Source organism: Bombus fervidus, unplaced genomic scaffold (assembly GCF_041682495.2).
Source record: "Bombus fervidus isolate BK054 unplaced genomic scaffold, iyBomFerv1 scaffold0171, whole genome shotgun sequence".
NCBI classification, from domain to species: domain Eukaryota; kingdom Metazoa; phylum Arthropoda; class Insecta; order Hymenoptera; family Apidae; genus Bombus; species Bombus fervidus.
Window position 1 is genome coordinate 5,512 of NW_027212732.1, and position 6,989 is coordinate 12,500.

General features: G+C 48.3%; 2 non-coding genes across 2 annotated transcripts; both read left to right on the forward strand.

Moving 5' to 3' along the window:
* Positions 1 to 254: 254 nt before the first annotated feature.
* Positions 255 to 2,181, forward strand: LOC139997758 (small subunit ribosomal RNA). Its single transcript, XR_011803094.1, has one exon. It is a non-coding gene; the product is annotated as a small subunit ribosomal RNA (ribosomal RNA).
* Positions 2,182 to 5,018: 2,837 nt separating this feature from the next.
* On the forward strand, positions 5,019 to 5,173 carry LOC139997757 (5.8S ribosomal RNA). The gene has a single exon (XR_011803093.1). It is a non-coding gene; the product is annotated as a 5.8S ribosomal RNA (ribosomal RNA).
* The last annotated feature ends 1,816 nt before the right edge of the window (positions 5,174 to 6,989 follow it).

Here is a 6,989-nt window from a genome sequence, read left to right on the forward strand (position 1 = left end):
ATGAACAGAATGATCTTAAAATATTCCACACAAACAATCAAACGAACGAAAGAAAGTAAAGAGAGAGTGGCGAAATGAGAGAGAGTAGTGGCGTTCGACGTTACAACGGGAATTAAAAGGGTGTCGTCGAACGTTCACTAAGAACGAAAAGTCTCGTCGTACGGTGTTACGGACCCACCTACGACACTCTGAGGCTATTTTAAAAAGAGAGTCTTTTGACTCTAATATATAATATATATATAAAATACAAAGTTCCCCTGGTTGATCCTGCCAGTAGTCATATGCTTGTCTCAAAGATTAAGCCATGCATGTCTCAGTACATGCCGCATTAAGGTGAAACCGCGAATGGCTCATTAAATCAGTTATGGTTTCTTAGATCATACTTAAACTTACTTGGATAACTGTGGTAATTCTAGAGCTAATACATGCAAACAGATTCGTACCAGAGATGGTACGAATGCTTTTATTAGATCAAAACCAATCGGTGGCGGATGGCTCGTCCGTTCGTCCATCGTTTGTTTTGGTGACTCTGAATAACTTTGTGCTGATCGCATGGTCATCTAGCACCGGCGACGCATCTTTCAAATGTCTGCCCTTATCAACTGTCGATGGTAGGTTCTGCGCCTACCATGGTTGTAACGGGTAACGGGGAATCAGGGTTCGATTCCGGAGAGGGAGCCTGAGAAACAGCTACCACATCCAAGGAAGGCAGCAGGCGCGCAAATTACCCACTCCCGGCACGGGGAGGTAGTGACGAAAAATAACGATACGGGACTCATCCGAGGCCCCGTAATCGGAATGAGTACACTTTAAATCCTTTAACGAGGACCAATTGGAGGGCAAGTCTGGTGCCAGCAGCCGCGGTAATTCCAGCTCCAATAGCGTATATTAAAGTTGTTGCGGTTAAAAAGCTCGTAGTTGAATCTGTGTGTCACAGTGTCGGTTCACCGCTCGCGGTGTTTAACTGGCATTATGTGGTACGTCCTATCGGTGGGCTTAGCTCCTCGCGGGGCGGTCCAACTAATATCCCATCGCGGTGCTCTTCACTGAGTGTCGAGGTGGGCCGATACGTTTACTTTGAACAAATTAGAGTGCTTAAAGCAGGCTACCTTCGCCTGAATACTGTGTGCATGGAATAATGGAATAGGACCTCGGTTCTATTTTGTTGGTTTTCGGAGCCCCGAGGTAATGATTAATAGGGACAGATGGGGGCATTCGTATTGCGACGTTAGAGGTGAAATTCTTGGATCGTCGCAAGACGGGACAGAAGCGAAAGCATTTGCCAAAAATGTTTTCATTAATCAAGAACGAAAGTTAGAGGTTCGAAGGCGATCAGATACCGCCCTAGTTCTAACCATAAACGATGCCAGCCAGCGATCCGCCGAAGTTCCTCCGATGACTCGGCGGGCAGCTTCCGGGAAACCAAAGCTTTTGGGTTCCGGGGGAAGTATGGTTGCAAAGCTGAAACTTAAAGGAATTGACGGAAGGGCACCACCAGGAGTGGAGCCTGCGGCTTAATTTGACTCAACACGGGAAACCTCACCAGGCCCGGACACCGGAAGGATTGACAGATTGATAGCTCTTTCTTGATTCGGTGGGTGGTGGTGCATGGCCGTTCTTAGTTGGTGGAGCGATTTGTCTGGTTAATTCCGATAACGAACGAGACTCTAGCCTGCTAAATAGACGTAAATTATGGTATCTCGAAGGCCCCCGGCTTCGGTCGGCGGGTTTTTACTACCAACGTACAAACAAATCTTCTTAGAGGAACAGGCGGCTTCTAGCCGCACGAGATTGAGCAATAACAGGTCTGTGATGCCCTTAGATGTTCTGGGCCGCACGCGCGCTACACTGAAGGAATCAGCGTGTTTTCCCTGGCCGAAAGGCCCGGGTAACCCGCTGAACCTCCTTCGTGCTAGGGATTGGGGCTTGCAATTATTCCCCATGAACGAGGAATTCCCAGTAAGCGCGAGTCATAAGCTCGCGTTGATTACGTCCCCTGCCCTTTGTACACACCGCCCGTCGCTACTACCGATTGAATGATTTAGTGAGGTCTTCGGACTGGTGCGCGGCCAATGTGATAAGCATTGCCGATGTTACCGGGAAGATGACCAAACTTGATCATTTAGAGGAAGTAAAAGTCGTAACAAGGTTTCCGTAGGTGAACCTGCGGAAGGATCATTAACGAAAAATACAAAAACACAAAGAATATATTTGACTTGAACACTGTATAATAAAATATATATAATATCGTCGGTAAGGAGCCGTACTCCTCCTATATCGACACAAAGTATATACGACGTATTAACAAGCTATATACTTTGACAAAAGCCAAATTTTTTACAATAAGGAGGTGGGAGACGCTCCAGTTACGAAACTATACGAAGAGTGTGGCACTCTCTCTCGATCATCGGGATGAAGAGATATACTTTTACACGAATAATTCGAGGCGCCTGCGTGAGGTCGTACACAGAAAGACCCGCCGTCTCCGAATAATATTATAACAAACGAAAAACTTAAAAATATTCTCGAGGCGCCTGCGTGAGGTCGTAAACAGAAAGACCCGCCGTCTCCGAATAATATAACACACGGAAAACTTAAAAAGATTCTCGAGGCGCTTGCGTGAGGTCGTACACAGAAAGACCCGCCGTCTCCGAATCCTATAACACGAAACCGCTACTATTAATAATAATAATAATAATAATAATAACGATATGTGAGGGAACTTGAGCTGAACACATATCGAAAAAACTAAAAGTTACAGTGGAAACCACGTGTAATGAGAAATGCGATCGAGGCGCCTGCGTGAGGTCGTACACAGAAAGACCCGCCGTCACGATCTCGTATTTCGTATTTGCATCGTGGAAATCCAACGAACGAACAATATAATATATAAACTAAAATCTCTAAAGTGCCTCGTGTCGGAGAGATCACTGCTCACACCTCTTCTATATTTCGTAGTTGCGTTGCGTAGGCCTCACCTCCTAGCAACGGGGACATAAGGAAGACTGCTCTTTGGGATCGAACGAAGCGTCTATAACGAGTCGTCGACGAGAGCGAAAGAACGCGAATAGCGAGCCGCAGAAAAATAGGATACCGAATTATATATCTTCGAAGGTTCTCTTCGAAGATCCATGGATACCTATATCTGCGCGTCTCCAGCTATCTCGCGCGTCTCTCCAAACTCTCGTCGTTCCTCGAAACGTGCTTCCTACCCAAAGGGCGTTCGTTCTTCCTATGTCGTTTCGTTGTCGTTCGTTTCAACGGCGAACGATATACGATGTTCGACAAAACGAAACCACGTTGTACGTTCGTACTCGTGGATCGGGTAACCTAGAACGAAAACGCATTGCGTGGATGTTGGCCCGAAAAGATATATACCAGTGCGAGTGATGGTAAAGAGTATAACGATTCTTAACTAGACGAAGTTGGTTCGGAGGGGGACCGCCGGCCGTCTCTCTATCCTCGCGAGTCTAATGCCTCGTTCCGTCGCTAGAGTTTTTCAAACTCTGCTTCTGGCTATCGGGAAGAATAGACCGCGCGCGAGGAAGAGGAACGACGACCGTGCGCGTCCCATCGATTTTTTTTATTTTTACCTGAACCACCGAAGTCGATTCAGAGGGGACCGCCGGCCGTCTCTCTATCCTCGTTGTCGTGAGTCATATGCCTCGTTCCGTCGCTAGAGTTTTTCAAACTCTGCTTCTGGCTATCGGGAAGAAACGACCGCGCGAGGAAGACGACGACGACGACCGTGCGCGTCCCATCGAATTTTTTTTTTATTTTTACCTGATCGACGGAAGTTTCGTCCGGTTCGTCTCTTTTACCATCGTCTCGTCGACCCGTTCAGAGGGGACCGCCTGTCCATATCCTCGTTGTCGTGAGTCATATGCCTCGTTCCGTCGCTAGAGTTTTTCAAACTCTGCTTCTGGCTATCGGGAAGAAACGACCGCGCGAGGCCGATGGCTGCGAGTCCCATCGAATTTTTTTTAAACGCACGCACACACATACACCTGAACGGAGATGCGTTCCTTTTCGTCGCGATTTTTCGCGCTTTAGTCGTCGTTGTCGCCATCCGTTCGGAGGGGACCGCCGGCCGTCTCTCTATCCTCGTTGTCGAGAGTCTAATGCCTCGTTCCGTCGCTAGAGTTTTTCAAACTCTGCTTCTGGCTATCGGGAAGAAAAGACCGCGCGAGGAAGAGGAAGGACGACCGTGCGCGTCCCTTTCGAATTTTTTTTTATTTTTACCTGAGCGACCAAAGTGGATTCAGAGGGGACCGCCGGCCGTCTCTCTATCTTCGTTGTCGCGAGTCTAATGCCTCGTTCCGTCGCTAGAGTTTTTCAAACTCTGCTTCTGGCTATCGGGAAGAATAGACCGCGCGCGAGGAAGAGGAAGGACGACCGTGCGCGTCCCATCGATTTTTTTTATTTTTACCTGAACCACCGAAGTCGATTCAGAGGGGACCGCCGGCCGTGTCTGTATCCTCGTTGTCGAGAGTCTAATGCCTCGTTCCGTCGCTAGAGTTTTTCAAACTCTGCTTCTGGCTATCGGGAAGAAAACGACCGCGCGAGGAAGACTACGACCGTGCGCGTCCCATCGATTTTTTTTTACCCGAACGATGGAGATGCATATCGGCTGTTTGCTTCGAATAACTGGACGAGAGGAACGAACATATATATATATCATGGGCTAGCCACCGTGCGCTTTCTTCGCGAGATCGTGTGCTGTACAGAGGATTCAGAATCGGGTGTTATATCCCCGTCGTTTCCTGACGAACGGAGCTTCGATCTCGTTGGTTGTTATATATTATAATGCACTTTACGCCCGGTCGGCGGGCTGCGTGTGTCGTCGCGCAGTCCGTCCGATTTCGTTTTCGAACGTATTTTCGTGTCGTCAATCATATGGCGACTTCCGCGCGTTCGATTCCCGTTGGTCGGACGTTTGTCGGATATCGGCTTCTTTCGAACCGAGAATAAGAGTACAAAAACCTGAGTACACAAACAAAAATCCATGCATAAACGATTACCCTGAACGGTGGATCACTTGGCTCGTGGGTCGATGAAGAACGCAGCTAATTGCGCGTCAACGTGTGAACTGCAGGACACATGAACATCGACATTTCGAACGCACATTGCGGTCCACGGATACAATTCCTGGACCACGCCTGGCTGAGGGTTGCTCACGTAAACCTAAGACTGCTTGCGTTGCGTATCGTTGCTCTCGGTCCGTATCTCTCTGTTCTTTCTTGCCTCGTCGACAGCCCGCCGTCGTTCGTTTTATCTTTAAACGAACGTTTCTGAGTCGGAGGACGAGCGCCAAGCAAAAGAATACGAATTAAAGAGCGGTCGAGGGCTCGTACGCGACGTACGAGCGATTGTTGGACGTTCGTCGGCGTTCGTCGCTGGATCGTGTGGAGACCGGCGTACGCATGCTCTCGATACAAATATATATGAAAAATCTATCGCGTTCACGGGAGACTCGCAAAACTACCTCCGTCTCTTCTCTGTCCCTTCTTGGCTTGACAACCCGCCGTCGTTCGTGTTTTACGAACGTTTCTGAGTCGGACGAAGCGCAAGAAGAAGGATACGAATTAAAAGAGCGCGGAGAGAACCGTCGTCGTCGACGCGGTTATCGAGATACACAGAGCGAGTTTTCTTCGTGGCCGATTTTTTTTTTCTTTTTGTATCAGCCTCTGCTACGTTTTGTTAGTCTTCGATAAGCACGAATGACCGCGCCCCCGACGTCGTCTTAAATGAATTTTTGGCGAGACTGAGAGAAAGCAAAAATATTTTTGAACAAAGTCAGTCGAGAGAGGAGAGAAAAGAGAACCAAGATATTAAAACCTAAACCTAAACTTGGTGGCGTAACGAAAAACTGTGTGCCTTAAAGAAACACAACCGTCTTTTCATCAAGATGTTTTTACTCGTACAGCCCCAGGGATCGAATACCCACTCCGTCTGTTCGTGCGGCAGAGATGTATTCTGCAGGCGCGACGAGAAGACAACGAGGACCGTCGCATCGATGGGTCGTCGTTGCGTTTTTCATCCTCTGTGCTTTTTTCTGTTCTTCGCGAACCCAGAGAAAGCCGTAGATCCGGGAACGGACACACGAGATTTCTTCGAACGCTGATGACTTAGGGAGATGATCCCCAGCGTTGCGCGGAGATCGGAGAGTACGCGTACATGTATCGGGACGAATTTTTCCCCGTCGGTCGCGTATCTCTCTGCCCGCGCGCCTGGCCCAAAGCCACGTTCGTCGGAAATCAACGAAAAGTGTGTTACGATCTAGCGTGCGTCTACGATCGGCTATATTTAAGGGTGACGAAGAAGAGAAAAGCTCACGGTGTTGCGCAACGTTTCTGTACTCGATTTTAAGATGTGCATGTGAGTCCGTTACAAAGTTGTTCGGATCGTCGAAAATAGTCGTTTTCGTCGTCGTGCGAAAGAGAATAATCTCTGACATTGGCACGGAGAGATCGCGCAGAGGAAGAGAACGATCCTCTTTGGCGAGGCTCGAGAAAGACTAACGAAACTTGATTAGAGACGAGGTATACACGCGCCGTACGTACGACGTACGCGCGTGTGATTTTTTTTTGCTTTAAGGCGATTCGGCGCTCCGAGTATTAGAGAAAAAGAGATCGTTGGTCATCCCATGTCTCTTCGTCGTCTATCGCTGGACCGCGCATCCTAACGTATCGCCGGTCGTCCAGTCCCCGAGTAATAAATTCACCCCGTTGTGTACGTCTCGCGCTCGCTTTTCCACTTGCGTGAGTTCCCGTGCGTTTTCGTCGTTGGTACAGAGCAAAGAAACCGATATGTTATATACATGTCGCGTGTTCGATCTCTGTGCCAGCAATAACAGGCGAAAACAAGGAACCGCTGGAATCGTCGAGAAGAGAGAAACGGCTACGGGAGATATATTATACATAACACGTGTATATATATATATATATATTATACAAAGAGGACGGGCGTTAAAAACCGGAGATCGTTAC